Raw genomic sequence first — 16,205 nt, 5'->3', positions numbered from 1 at the left:
TATTCATTTTAGAGGAGAGAGAGAGAGAGAGAGAGAAAGGGGGGAGGAGGAGGAAGCATCAACTCCCATATGTGCCTTGACCAGGCAAGCCCAGGGTTTGAACCAGTGACCTCAGCATTCCAGGTTGATGCTTAATCCATTGCGCCACCACAGGTCAGGCAAGAATACAATATCTGAAATGAATAATACACTAGAAGGAATTGACAGCACATTATATGAAACAGATAATCAAATAACTGATTTAGAGGACAGGATAACAATAAGCACACAAGCAGAGCATCAAAAAAAGAGAGAGAGAAGGAAAGAGATAAATTAATTTTTTTTAAGTGAGAAAAGTCTAAAGGTCCTCTGGGGCAACATCAAATATAGCAACATCTGCATCATTGGGGTACCAGAAGAAGAAAATGAGCAAGGGATAGAGATCTATTTAAAGAAATAATGTCTGAAAATTTCCCTAAGCTGGTGAAGGAAAAAAGTCACACAAGTTTAGGAAGCACAGAGAGTCACAATCAAAATGAACCCCTAGAGGCCCACACCAAGACACATCATAATTAAAATGACAAAGGTTAAAGACAAAGAGAGAATCTTAAAAGCAGCAAGGGAGAGACAGTTATATACAAGGAAGCTCCCATAAGGCTGTCAGCTGATTTTTCAACAGAAACACTCCCAGGCAAAAATAAAATAAATTAAATTAAAAATAAAATAATAAAATAAATGTTAAAGGAATTCATTACCACCAAACCTGCTGTTAAAGGGCCTGCTTTAAGAAAAAAACAACAATAAATAAATAAATAAATAAATAAATAAATAAATAAATAAATAAATAAATAAATAGAAATAGAGTTATAAAGAATAAAATGGTGCCTGACCAGGAGGTGGCAAAGTGGATAGGGCATCAGCCTGGGATGCTGAGGACTCAGGTTTAAAACCCTAAGTTTGAGAGCTTGAGCGTGCATCACCAGCTTGAGCATAATATCACCAGCTTTAATGTGGGATCATAGACGTGATCCCATGATCACTGGCTTGAGCCCAAAGGCTGCTGGTTTGAATTCCAAGGTCGGTGGCTTGAGCAAGGTATCACTGGCTCGGCTGGAGCTCACCAGTCAAGGCACATGTGAGAAAGCTATCAATGAACAACTAAGGTGTCACAACTATGAGTTGATGCTTCACATCTCTCTTCCTTCCTGTCTTTCTGTCCCTGTCTGTCTATGTGTGTCTCTCTCTCTCTAGCACAAAAAGAATAAAATAGCAATAAATAAGTACCTACAATAATAACCACACATTTAAACAGATTAAATGTTCCAACCAAAAGACATAGGGTAGCTGAATGGATAAGAAAACATGACTCATATATATGTTGTCTATAAGACATCCACCTCAGAAAAAAAAAAAAAAGATATATACAGATAGAAAGTAAAGGGATGAAAAAATATAACTCATGCAAACAGAAATAATAATTAAAATCTGGGGTAGCAATACTTATATCAGACAAAATCGACTTCAAAACAAAGGCTATAAGTCAAAGAGGGTCACTATATAACACTAAAAGGATTGATCTCACTGGAGGATATAACCCTTGTAAACATATATGCACCCAATATAGAAGCACCTAATTATAAAAAGAAAATCTTGGTGGATATTAAGGAATAGATGGCCAGTAATAAAGTCATAGAACAAGATTTTGACACCTCACTGACATCAGTGAATAGATCTTTTAGACAAAAAATCAGCAAGGTAACAGCAACCATAAACTATATTCTAGATTAGATGGATTTAATTGGTATTTATAGAACATTTTTGTGCCAACATAGCAGAATATACTGTACATTTTTCTCAAGTGCACATAGAACATTCTCAAAGATGGACCACAAGTTAGGATGCAAAATAAGTCAATAAATTCAAGAAGATTGAAATCATATCAAGCATATTCTCTCACCACAATGATTTTAAACTAGAAATCAATTACAATTTAAAACAAACATTTAAACACATGGAGGCTAAGTAACACGGCATTAAACAATGAATGGGTTAATAATGATATCAGGAAGAGATCAAAAAGTTACCTAGAAACAAATAAAAATGAACACACAAAAACCCAAAATCTATGAGGCATAGAAAAAAACAGTACTGAGAAGAAATTTCAAAGCATTACACACCTACCAAAGAAGAAAGAAAATCTCAAGTAAATAATCTAACCCTACACTTAAAAGAACTAGAAAAAGAACAACAAAACTCAGAGCAATTAGAATTAAGGAAATAATAAAGTTCAGAGCAGAAATAAATGACACAGAGAATAAAAAAGCAATCCAAAAGATCATAATGGAATACTACTCAGCCGTATAAAAAGAAATATTACTGTTTGCAACAGCATGGGCTGACCTGAAGATAATTATGCTGAGTGAAAAAAGCCCGTCAGAGAAAGACAAGTGCCATATGATTTCATTTATATGTGAAATCTAATGAACAAAATAAACTGGTGAATGAAATAGAAACAGAGGCATGGGTACGTGGAACTGACGAACAGCTGTCAGAGGGGAAGAGGCAATGAAGAACTGAATGAAAGACGGTGAAGGGATAAAGCAAAAAAAAAAAAAACATGTATTTTTTTGTTTTACATATATATAATATATTATATATCAAAACACCTAGACACAGACAACACCGTGGTGGGCAGAGGGAAAGGAGGGCAGGTTGTAGTTGGAGGTGGGCAAAAGGGGGGATACGGGGATGAAAAGAGACCTTGCTTGGGGTGATAGGCATATGATGCAGAGTGCAGATGACATTTTGTTGAATTGTACACTTGAAATCCGTATGATTTTGTGAACCAATGCCACCCCAATATATTCAATAAAATATTATACCTATCATCAGCTCAATAAAAAAATATTTTGCATGTGCCACAGAATTTTAGTAATTAGTTTTTCTGTGCGATGAGATGAAAAAGGTTGAAAAATCTGCTTTAGTCTATAAACTGTGATTTTAACACTCTTTCTCTATAAGGGCAGACCTCTTACCTCCTGTTAACTCTATAGCAACTCATCATGATCCAGCTTCCACTCACCACCATTCAACTAAAACTACTGCCTACAGGATCGGTCATGTTCTCTAGTTCCCAAATCCAGTGACCGCTTCTCAACCCTACTGCTTCTGGAATACTCTGCAGCACCTGACACCAATGGCCACATACTGCTTAAAATGTTGTTCCTTGTCTTCATAACCCTGACTGCTCTCTACCTTTTGCTCCTCCCTGATTTGTCTTCCTTGAAAATGCTGATGTTCCCCCATCAACTGGTTCTCTTCCCTTCTAACTCAACAGTTCCTTCCTGTGCAATCTTACTCTCATGGCTTCAACTATGTGTAATTGATCCCCAAACCTTATTTAGCTTTGATTACCACTTTGAATTCTAGATCCTTAAAACAACTCAAGATTCAACATTTCTCAAACTGAACCTACAGGTTGCATTCCTTATTAGCATATTTTAACTGATATGATAGAGACCCCAAACAGCATTAATTTAAACACAATAGATTTTTTTCTAATCTATCAAGTAACAGTTTGAGTATAAGCAGTCCAAAGTAGTTTCATGGTATCAGAAGCTCAGGTTCCTTAATGCTTCTTTGTCTCTTGAACTTGTGTCATTTTCTTCATTCCCATGATCATTGCCTTAGTTCAGAACTTCATCTTCTCTTAGTCAGACTATTAATATGGCCTTTCTGGTGTCGTGGCTTCTGGCAGCTTTCTCACTACTTCTAGAAACTGATCTGATTATTTCTAGAAGAGTATAAATTAATTACAATGATAGTTGAGGACCTTCAAATTCTGGCTTGGGTTTACTATTTCATCCCCATTTCCAGCTGCTTGCTCACACTACGTCACCACTTCCAAACACTTCACAAACTTTCCTCCTTTCTGATTTTGCTGGAACTGAACTGCCCTCCTCACCTCTATGCGGTCCTTTTTGTGCTTCACAGTTTTCAAGGCCCACTTTGAATATTATCTCATTTGCTAAATGTTTTCTCCTCTATGAACTCTCCCAATTTTTGTCCATCAAACTAAAGTCAATAAATATTTGATGAACACAAACAAAGGTAAGAACTAGAGATACTAAGATAAATAAGAATACTTCTGCCTTCAGAGGTTAAATATTTAGCACATGAAATGGAAACTTTACTCATTATAATAAAACATCATTAACAGTATAACTCTAATATGAACAGAATGATTTGGGGGCACTAAATCTTTGCTGCAGGGAAAATCAATTGTTCTGCCTCTGTATGCAATAGCACTTTGTTAATGTAGTACTTGTATGTTCAATAAATATGTCCATATGTGCCTGTCTCTACACCAAATTATGAGTTTGTTGAGAACAGAAACCATGCTACCCACACCGCTATTTCATTCATCACCAAAAAATACAAATAAAAGTGATTTCATCTGACATCTATTTGTAAAAGTTTAGGAAAAAAATGTCAAACTTTAACTATATTTTTGTTTAAAAATTTAAAAGCCATATTAAAATAAAATTGAGTTAAAGGACAAAGGGGAGGTTGAGGGGAACACAGATGTGGGGGAATGTACTTGTTGGGACACCTGAATTTATGTAAACACAATAAATTAAAATAAATAAATAATTTTTTTAAAAAAAACCTCTTGGAAGGAGAAAAAAATTGAGTTATCTTCAGCCATATTATGAAGAGAATAAAACTTGCATGTTAATTAAATTCAAATGGAAAAGATTACTTTGTTGAATTATTTATTTTTTTTCATTTTTCCGAAGCTGGAAACGAGGAGGCAGACTCCCGCATGTGCCCGACCGGGATCCACCCGGCATGCCCACCAGGGGGCGATGCTTTGCCCCTCTGGGGTGTCACTCTGTTGCGTCCAGAGCCATTCTAGCGCCTGAGACAGAGGCCACAGAGCCATCCCCAGCGCCCGGGCCATCTTTGCTCCAATGGAGCCTCGCTGCGGGAGGGGAAGAGAGAAACAGAGAGGAAGGAGAGGGGGAGGGGTGGAGAAGCAGATGGGCGCCTCTCCTGTGTGCCCTGGCCGGGAATCGAACCCCGGACTCCTGCATGCCACGCGGATGCTTTACAGCTGAGCCAACCGGCCAGGGCCTTGTTGAATTATTAACAAAAAATAATTACCTTTCATTAAAAAAATGAGCATGTTAAGATAACTAAACCATTAAGGCATAATTTTTTTAATATACTATAGATTGATATAATTTAATAGTATTTTATTGTTAGCACATGAAATACAATAAAAATTGGTTATTTTAAGAAATTAGATACATGTGAAAAGAAAATATTTAAGTATTAAATATATTGAGATGTAATTCTACACCAACCAACCTCTTCTAGTCATATATAAAATGAACATATTTTGAAACTCAAATTAAAGGAGTAACTGACTGAATATTTAGATCAGTTGATTGCAACCTTCAGTTACTGTGGTTGCTAAATTGTTCATAGAAAAAACATCTTCTTATTTAATGTCCTCATTGTTCAACAGCAAAAAAATAAATTATTCTGAGAGAGGTTAAGCAATTTTTGTATTACACATGGTAGGTTCACTGAGAAATCAAATAGGACTCCAGCCTATTTGATAAGATAATAAAAGAGCTTCAAAAACTATAAAAAGCTATAGGTTTCATAAAACTAAATAGAACAATATGTGTTCAAATAAACCTCATCTAAATTACGTTACAAAAGACTCCTTTCCCAAAGAATAATACTGCCATTAGGTAAATATGTATTGTCATTCCAAACGAAAGAAACAAAAGGCATTTCCTTGAACTGAAGAAAATATATTTTATTTTTTAATGTGATGTCTCATTGGCTTGTGACAGCTGTTGGGAGCGTTTTATTTGTCCTGTTGCCATTTTGAATATTTGATTTCCTCTCTCTCCACCCCCACAAATTTATAGCCAAGATTTTTACTCTCATATTTGACACTGAACAAGGAAACATTTCAGTATTTCAGGAGAAGGGAACTCGATGCCTACTCGATGGCTATCTGACAAGAAACTCTCTATGGATTTTTTTTCTTGAAGAAAGTCTTGACTGGTTAGCTATATTTGACTATGTTAGCCCCAAAACACACTCCCAACTTTCTTGTCTCTACCTGATATGGAAGCAAAGCAAAACAATAATTTTAGATTTTTTGGATACCCTGGTTTATGGTAGTAGATCCTAAGAAAATTATGTTATTCTTATGTTTTTATTTTAAGAAAGATACTGTGCCAGTAGATTTTGCTCTAAGCTTTTAAAATTAGTTGTCAATAGCACAAATGCGTGCATCCATATTAATGCAATAGTGCTGATCTCCTTAGTAAACACCTAAACAATCAAAAACAGTTGGAGTGTTCAGGGGCCATGCTTGAGGTTTAAAGCAGTCTAGTATACTCTACTTTGACATCACTTTCATGACCACTTTCTTTTATGGTTTCTTTTTTCTTTTAGACTAGAAAAGGGAAGATAGTGAGGCAGACTCCCACATATGCCCCAACCAAGATCTACTCGGTAACCCCATCTGGGATTGATGCTCAAGTACTGAGCTATTTTTAGTGACTGAGGCTGACTTGCTGAAACTAACCTAGTTATCCTTAGCACCTGAGGCCATGCTCAAATTAATCAAGCCACTGGCTGCAGGAGAGAAAGAAGGAGAGAAGAGGAGGGGGAGAAACATATAGTGGCTTCTCCTGTGTGCCCTGACCACAAATTGAACCCAGGATGTCCATATGCCAGGCCAACACTCTATCTACTGAGTCACTGACTAGAACCTCTTATGGTTTCAAATTTTATTTAACAATCTAAATAAAACCTCATAATGGACTCAACTCAACATTAGAAAGTTGCTAGCATGTTTGCAGTAACAACAACCAAAGTATTCTTCTGTCGGTTAAATATGTTCATGCAGCTTCAGATTTCCAGCCCCACCACGTTCGTTCTACAAACACTTAGGAATGCTTTCTATTTACTACTGCTGAGAAATAAAAGGAATTGTGGAAATTGAAGGACTGCTCAATAGAAATTTCAATACATTGCAAATTTAACCTGATATTTCACATATGGAGTATAAATGGATCCATTGGACTTTAGGTTATTAAATGGCAGGCACAGGTCCTCGATAACTAAATCTAAGCTTGTTTTTAATAAAAGGCACCCACTCCTCCATGGAACCACCCAAACACCACACCGACAATGGTCATAAACCACAGTCTCCCCATACTTCCCCATTTCATTCCCCTGTAGCTGATCACCACCACACAGAAGAATGCAAAATTTACTCTATAGAAATGTCAGGAGAGGTGAGAAACCCCACACATACTGCGGACTTGAAAGTCTTTTGGTTTGTCACAAAATCTATGCGGCGCAAGCTCTAAAGTCTGACCTGTTTTTCTAATTAAATTCAGAGCTAGCCCAGCCCAAGAAAATGTTTTCTTTTAGAAACTCACTGAATTCCAACACCCGTGCCTTTTTCTCTATATTCTGCACTCAGGATTCTTCACACTAGATGCCTCTATGCACTTTTCCGGGATCTAATTATTAAGTAGGCCAACCCTTTTACCTCATCACCCTTTTAGTCAGAGGGGGCAGACAGTAACCAAGGAGAAACAGAGTTCTTAGACTCTGTTATGTCAGGACCTCTCTGAGAATCTTAAAGTCTGGTTCTTCCAATCAAAATATTCACATATTCAAGTATACATGATATTTTAGCACTCTGTGGACCCCAGTTTGAGGAATCTCTGGAAATGGAAAAATCCCTAAGCATATCTAAAGACAGGACCCCCAGATTCAAATTCCAGGTTTGTCCCTCATTAACTAGAAGACTTTAAGCAAGTCAATTAAAATTTTTGAACTGCTGTTTTCTCAGTTATATAATGATGATAATAATTTCTGCTATAATTACTTTTCTGGGTTCTATCAATAAAATTTGTTATGTACATCAAAGTATTATAATTATATTATAATTATATATCATTGTATAGATTATCTTTTACTTAGTTAAAAACTTTGGAATTATCTTTGAGTCTTTGTTTTCATTTGTCTCATTGACTCACACACCTTGGTCAGGTCCTTATGTTTGAACCTCAATTTCTGCTTAACAACTACTGTATATATATATAGTTGTATATGAATTAATAAATATAAGTATACATATATAATATGTATATTTATGTTTGTACATTTAGACATACAAAATTTTATATGTAAATATAATATGTATTCATTTATCTCTCTGACTTAGCTATGTTTCTATAAGACCACCATGTTTCAACAATAATGTATTGCTTGATCTAAATGATATTCTTTATCATTTGCCCACGGGTGCAAAGCAAGACAAGATAGAAAATTTAGAGCATGTATAGAGTGTTTACTAATGGGGGTAGGGGACAATGGGAATAAATAGCCAATGAAGATGCTTTTGCTAAGAAAATTTTATCTCATCCAACAGAACATAACCTTTGAATCACAGAGATGAAGAAAATGTTAAATAGAATAAAATAGTATCCTATTGCCTTTTATATGAGTTCACAGACTAGACTCTGGCAAGAGCTGATTTTTATTCAACCTCCTCCCACCCCTGGCACCATGAGGAACAGTGAGACCCTCACCTTAGAGCTCATTTCTAAGAGATTTTAAACATTCAAGAATAAGATATGACTGATTAAAAAATTTAGAGGCACAAGATAATAATGCATGTCATGCTGGCATTTGGGATTATATATTTCTGAAAATCATTATATTTTTAAGAATAGCATGGCCTGATGTGTGGTGGCACAGTGGATAAAGCATTGACCTAGAAGGCTGAGGTTGCTGGTTTGAAACCCCAGTCTTACCCAGTCAAGGCACATATGGGAGTTGATGCTTCCTGTTCCTCCTCCCCTTCTCACTCTTTATCTCTCTCTCTCTCCTCTCTAAAATAAATAAATAAAATATTTTTTAAAATTAAGAATACTGTAGCATGCTTCTTGATTAAGTAGCAACAATATATAATCACATAAAAATGTTAAGGCATGGCAGCCCGGGCATAAACCCGTGATCCACATTTGAACCCTATTTGGGTGTGGTGAACATTTTCGTTCATAGGTGCGGCCAATAACAATAAGTATTACGCATGGCTTTCTGCCCTCCCCTGCAGGATTCTGCTTTTTATCAATCCTATCCTTCTTCTGCCCAAACAATACAGTACTGATAAAACACCTTGCCAAGAAGTTAGCAGCTAATTCTGTATTGTTTTCCTCCCTACAGTAAACTGTTCATAAAAACATCCTTAGCTTTTTCTTTCTCAAAACTTCGCAGTTTGATTTAAATATAAAATATGCTCAAGTTGGTAATAGCTTAAAGCAGGAAAATACACATTTGTTGGAAAATAAAATGCAAAAAATCTCTTTTCTGAACTAGCATGATTTATCATTTGTTAGTACAGACCTTTACACCAAATTTGCTTAGAATTACTAGATTAAATAATAAGACTTATTTAACTAAAATTTCCTAACACTATTGTGTGACAGTCATTGTGAAATGTACCACTTCTATATTCAAATAATTTAAAAAGTCACTGTCATAAGTAGGAAGAATCCCAGAGCTGAGGGGAAAACATGATAGGAAATAATCCTTTTATTATCTATTGTTGTATAACATCACCCCCCAAATTTAGCAACTTAAAACAACAGTAAACATTTCTCATCTCACACAGTTCCTGTAGATCAAGAATTATCTGGGAACACATTAACTGAGTGGTTCTAGCTCAGGGTCTCTCAAGGGGTTGCTGTCCAGATAATGGTCTGGGCTCAGCCATCTGAAGGCTGATGGCTTGATGCATGCATTCACTTCCAAGATGGCTCACTCTCATCAATGACCATTTGGTTCTGAATATTGGAAGAAGGCCTCAGTTCCCGGCCATATGGGAGCTTCATAAAGTTGCTTTAGTGTCCTCACATTATATCACCTGGAAGTCCCAAGGAAAAGTGATCAAAGAGAAAGTAAGGAGAAAACCACTGTCTTTTATGGCCTAGACTCAAAAGTTATATTTTATCATTTCTGCAATACCATATTTGTTAAACACGTCAGCACTATTCACTGAGGAAGGAAACTACACCAGGGCTTGAATACCAGGATAAAGTTTCCCTGCGGTTGTTTTGAATGTTGGATAACACCAAGCACATAACACATAACTCTACAACACCAGAATACTCAGAGTGTGTGGAAGGGTGGAAATAGAAGGCATGAAGTTTTCTTGTACTAACAGAGACTTAGTTTCAAGAATTAAGTCTACTAATTACCAAGGGTGTACTCTGGAAGTATAATCTAACTTCTTTGAACTTCTCATTTTTTTTACTTCTCATTTTTTTTCTTTCCTTTCCTCTTTTTATTTTATTTTATTTATTTTAGTGACAGGAAGGGAAATAGTGAGATAGATCTTGCATGCACCCCAAATGAGATCCACTTGGCAACCCCTATCTGGGGCTAACACTCTAATCAACCAAGCTATATTTAGTGCCTGAGGCAGATGCTTGAAGGAAATCAAGCTATTGGCTGCAGGAGGGGAAGAGGCAGAGAAGAGAAAGGAGGGTGAAAGAAGCAGATGGTCTCTTCTCTTGTGTGCCCTGACCAGGAATTGAACCTGGGACATTCATACTTTGGGCCATCACTTTATCCACTCAGCCAAATGGCCAGGGCCAACCTTCTCATTTTTAAAACAAGGTACAACATTGCAGCAGACCCAGTAATGGCTACAACTGTACATTTGCTTCTTTACATTTACCATCCTCTTTACAGTAAGGTGGGACCATGTAACCAGCTCTAACCAATAAACTATAAAAGAAATAAGCATAAATATCATACTGAGGCCTTAAAAGTCTATGCATGGGTTTCCTGTCACTTTTTCCCTGTCACAATAAATAAGGAGCTCCCTGCTCAGGATGGTGTAACTGTGAAGTGGTGCTGTTTCTCTTGGTTTCAACTGCTGTTCTGGAATAAGTGTGAGGAGGAATTGCCTTGAAAAGGCACTTGGCAACACAATGAATGTGGTGTGAGCAACAAATAAACCTTTACATTATTAGGCCACTGATATTTGGGGTCTGTTTGGTACCATAGTATAATCTAGTCTGTTCTAATTTACATACCAAAGAGAAGGAAATTAATGGTGAGAATTAACTGAAAAAGTAGTCGTTAGTCTTCTAATAGACTATCTGACACATGATAGGTATTTTAACATGTCAGTTCTTTAATCCCTTCTCAACTCAGAGTCTGTTTCCTCATTAGCAAAAAAAAAAAAGCATATGTATCTCACACTATTGTTTTCATAATTAAAAGAAATAAGATACATGAAAATAATATCACATAGAAATGAGACATAAGGATGACATCAGAGTAATAGCACCAGGAAGATATTCTAGAACAACTAAAAAGCAGAGAAGGAACGCCAGCTGGGTTCGCAGGTGTGCCAGAAAGATCCACGCACTGAGTGGACTAAAGGTGGGAAGGATTGAAAAGGGGGTTGGAAAATAAAACGCACTCACAGTGGGCTCTGGAGAGAATCCTGGAGTCACTTTTTTTTTCCTCTGCTAGGATTATGAGGAGAAAGAAAGCTTGGGCTGTCTGAGTTCTGTCTTCTGGGGAGATGGAGAGGGAAGCTTGGAGTGTCTAGGTCACCTACTGCTGGGAGGAGTGGAGAGATTGAGGGGCAAGGGGGGTGGTACTAAACCAAAGCTGCAGTAGAATGAGGGGTGATAGCAATGTGCCTACAGTCTGCCAGCAGCCCACATTTAGCACAGAGACAGAAAAAAATAATGTGCAGTCTCGAGCCTCTGAGATTCCACCTCCCTCACCTTGCAAGTATGAAAAGTGGCAGAGAAGACCCCACCGCTAACTCTCCAAAGCCACTCTCTCCCCTGAAGAATAGAGGTGCTCTGCATCTAGTCCCTGGTCTGTTGAGACATGGAGAAATGTGCCCAGAGGCTTGAGTTTGCCATTACTAAAGCTGTAAAGCCATAGAGCACTCATACCATGCCCCACCCAGCAATGCGACTGTGGCCCCCTCCACGCTATTGTGACAATGACATCTTTGTAGAGGTCAGTCCAGAATTTTAGAGAGCTAAAACTTATAATACGACAACACCAACTAGAAGAAAACAGTGACCTCTCAAAATTTAAATTATTTTTTCCTTTTCTTCTTCTTTTTCTTCTTTTCCTTTAAGTTTAATTTTCTTTCATTGTTATATTTCTTACTCTTATTTTTTGTGGGTGTTTGTTGGTTTTGAATTTTTTTTGGTGTTTCTTTTTTTTTGGTATTTCTTTTTTATTTACCATTATTTTTAATTTTTTGTAATTTTCATTGTATTTTTTTCTATTTTAATTCTTCATTTTTTTAGTATTTTTTGTTAGAGTTTTCAACAATACCACTTTCAAATGCCATCAAGGAAGAGGAAATTAAATACCATGGCAACACAAGACAAAAGAATAGTTCAGAAAACAAAAGAAAAATCTCCAGAAAAAAAATCTCAGTCACATTAAAACCTTGGAGTTAAATGATAGAAAACACAAAATGAAAGTTCTGGAAATACTCAGCATGATGCAAGAAATCATCAATAGGTAACATAAATAGCTTAGAAAACAAAATGAATACCTTACCAAGGAGACTGAGACATTAAAAACAGAAATGAAAAACTCAATACATGAATTGAAAACTGAAGTAGCAAGTTTAGCTAATATAACAGGCCAGATAGAAAAAAATGTCAGAGACATCAAAGACAAACAATTAGAGATGCTACAGAGAGAAGAGGGAAGAGACTCATGAATTAAAAACAATAAAAAAGCTCTATAAGATTTTCCTGACTCCATCAGAAAGAGCAATGTAAGAATAATGGGTATTCTTATACTCAGAAGAAAAGGAAAAAAGAGAATGGAGAGCCTATTTTAAAACTAATTGATAAGAACTTTCCAAGACTATGAAGAGAGTTAGAACCTTGAATCCAAGAAGCAAACAGAATTCCGAGTACTTCAACCCAAACAGACCTTTTCCAAGGCACATTATAATAAAACTGTCAAAAATCAACAACAAAGAAACAATCCTCAAGGCATCTAGAGAAAAGAAGAACATAACTTATAAGGAAAGGCTCATTAGGTTATCATCAAACTTCTCAGCGGAAACTCTACAAGCTAGAAAAGAGTGGACCCAAACATTCAAAGTACTGAAAGAGAGAAATTACAAGCCAAAAACACTATATCCATAAAAAGCTATCTTTCAAATACAAAGGAAAAATAGAAACAATTGCAGACATACAAAAGCTCAGGAAATTTATCACCAGAACACCCCCCTGCAGGAAATACTCAAGGGAGTTATTTGACTAGAAATAAAGAACAAAACAAATCAAAACTACAAGTAAAAGCTCCAATAAGGTCACAATAAAAACAATGATAATCTGTGACAACAATAACATAAAACAGAAGAGGGTAAAAATCTGCAGTAGCAAAGGAAGATGGAGTACAGAAGCACACATAAGACAAAGAACTCTTGTACATTTGACAATTTTTCTCTTAATAACCTAATGGTAACCATCCATGACAAAGCCACCTTTGAAACACACAGCTCAAAAAAAGAAGAAACAAAGGAAAGAAGCATGGACTACCATGAAACAAAAACAAATGATAGAAACATAAAAGAGAAGAACCAAACAAGACATAGACCTACCAGAAAACAAAACATAAAATGGCTTTAAGAAAGAAATCCTCAAGTGTCAGTAATTATCCTAAATGTAAATAGACTGAACTCACTAATAAAGAGGCACAGAGTAGCAGATTGGATCAAAAAATAAAACCTAAACATATGCTGCCTTCAAAAGGCACATAAAGCTATACGGACAAAAGTAGACCCAGAGTGAAAGGTTGGAAAACAATTCTCCAAGCAAATAATACACAAAGAAGAACAGGTGTAGCCATACTCATATCTGACAATACTGACTTGAAGACAACAAAAGTAACAAGAGATGAAGATGGACATTTCATAATGATAAAGGGGATGTTATATCAAGAAGACATATACTTCTTAATATATATATGCACCAAACCAGGGAGCATCAAAATATATAAGACATATACTAACTGATCTAAAAAGAGAAACAGACAAAAAACACAATCATATTTGCAGATCTCAACACAGCTTTGATGGCTTTAGATAGATCATCAAAATAGAAAATGAAGAAAGAAATATCAGCCTCAAATGATACACTGGACCAAATGAACATAATAGACATTTATGGGATATTTCATCCCAGAATATCAGATTATACATTATACAGATTTTTCAGTGTGCATGAAACATTCTCAAGGATAGAATGTATGTAGGGCCATAAAATTATCATAAAAAAATCAGGAAGATTGAATTATACCAAGCATATTTTCTGACCATACAGCTTTAAAATTAGAATTCAACTGAAGAAAGGAAGAAAAGAAACCTACAAAAAAGTGGAAATTAAACATCAAACTACTAAAACATGACTGAGTCAAGGAAGAAATAAAAACAGACATCAAAAGATATATACAGACAAATAAAAATGACAACATGATATAACAAAATTTTTTGGATGCACTGTAAACAATAATATGGGGGAAGTTTATCTAATTACAGGTTTATATCAAGAAACAAGAGAGACCTCAAGTAAAAAATCTTTCATCAAATCTGAAAGAACTAGAAAAATAAGAACAAAGGCAACCCAAGGTCAGCAGAAGAAAAGAAATAATAAAAATTAGATCAAAACTAAATGAAATAGAGAACAAAAAATACTATAGATAAACTTAATACAACAAAGAGCTGGTTCTTTGAAAAGAGCAATAAAATCAACAAACCTCTAACTAGACTCACTAAGGAAAAAAGAGAAAGGATTCATATAAACAAATTCAAAAATGAAAGAGGGGAAATGACCACAGACATCATAGATATACAAAGAATCATAGTACAATACTATAAAAGATTATATGCCACCAAATTCAACAACCTAGAGGACGTGATTAAATTCTTACAACTATACAATATTACTTACTATATTGAGTCACAAAGAAGTAGAAAACCTAAATAGATCCATAAGTAGGGAGGAAATAGAAACAACTATCAAAAACTTCGCCAAAAACAAAAGTCCAGGACCAGATAGCTTACACTAGTGAATTCTACCAAACATTCAAGAAAGATTTGATACCTATCCTTCTCAATGTCTTCCAAAAAATAGAGGCAATGCTCCATAACACATTTTATAAGGCCAAAATAACCCTGATACCAAAACCTGGCAAGGACAACATGAAAAAAAGAAAACTACAGACCAATATCTCTAATGAATACAGATGGCAAAATCCTAAACAAACAAACAAAAAAAAACTAGCAAATCAAACACAACAACATATTAAAAAAATAATACATCACAATCAAGTGGGATTCATTTCAGAAGTACAAGGATGGCTCAACATATGGAAATCGATCAGTATAATACACCCCATCAACAAAACAAAGAACAAAAATCATATATGATCCTATCCATAGGTGCAGAAAAGGCACTCATTAAGATACAACATTCCTTCATGCTTAAAACACTTAATAAAATGGATATAGAAGAAACATACCTCAACATAATAAAGGCCATATGTGACAAACCGTCAGCTAATATCATACTAAATGGTGAAAAAATGAAGACTTTTCCTTTAAAATCAGGAACAAGACAACGCTGCCCATGCTCTCCACTTACATTCAACATAGTGCTGGAAGTTTTAGCCAGAGCAATGAGGCATGAGAAAGAAATAAAAGGTATTGATACCAGGGGAAAAAAAGTAAAGGTATCACTTTTTGCTGGTGACATGATCCTGTATATAGAATACCCTAAATACATTCACCAAAAAACTGTTAGAATTAATGAACCAATAGAGTAAAATCACAGGATACAAAATCAATAATTAAAAGTTTAATGCTTTCCTATAGGCCAATAATGAAAGGTCAGAAAATAAACTCAAAAATGCAGTTCCTTTTAGAATGCAACAAAATAAATAAATAAATAAATAAAATACCTAGGAATAAACTTAAGAAAAGAAGTGATGGACCTATATACTGAAACCTACATAGCGTCGACCTGGAAATGCTGAGGTCTCCGGTTCAAAACCCTGGGCTTGCCTGGTCAAGGCACATATGGGAGTTGATGCTTCCAGCTCCTCCGCCC

The 16,205-nt window shown here is 35.7% G+C and overlaps 1 protein-coding gene and 1 pseudogene across 1 annotated transcript in view; one reads left to right on the top strand and one right to left on the bottom strand.

Annotated features, from left to right (window-relative positions):
• Nucleotides 1-16,205, bottom strand: part of FGF14 (fibroblast growth factor 14) — a 769,918-nt gene that overhangs the window by 715,469 nt on the left and 38,244 nt on the right. The gene's annotated exons all lie outside the window — the stretch shown is intronic.
• Nucleotides 1-16,205, top strand: part of LOC136403258 (dnaJ homolog subfamily A member 1-like) — a 194,543-nt pseudogene that overhangs the window by 148,143 nt on the left and 30,195 nt on the right.

Source organism: Saccopteryx leptura, chromosome 4 (genome assembly GCF_036850995.1).
Source record: "Saccopteryx leptura isolate mSacLep1 chromosome 4, mSacLep1_pri_phased_curated, whole genome shotgun sequence".
Taxonomy (NCBI): domain Eukaryota; kingdom Metazoa; phylum Chordata; class Mammalia; order Chiroptera; family Emballonuridae; genus Saccopteryx; species Saccopteryx leptura.
The sequence above is the reverse complement of the archived record's forward strand: the minus strand, read 5'-3'. Positions and strand labels throughout refer to the sequence as shown.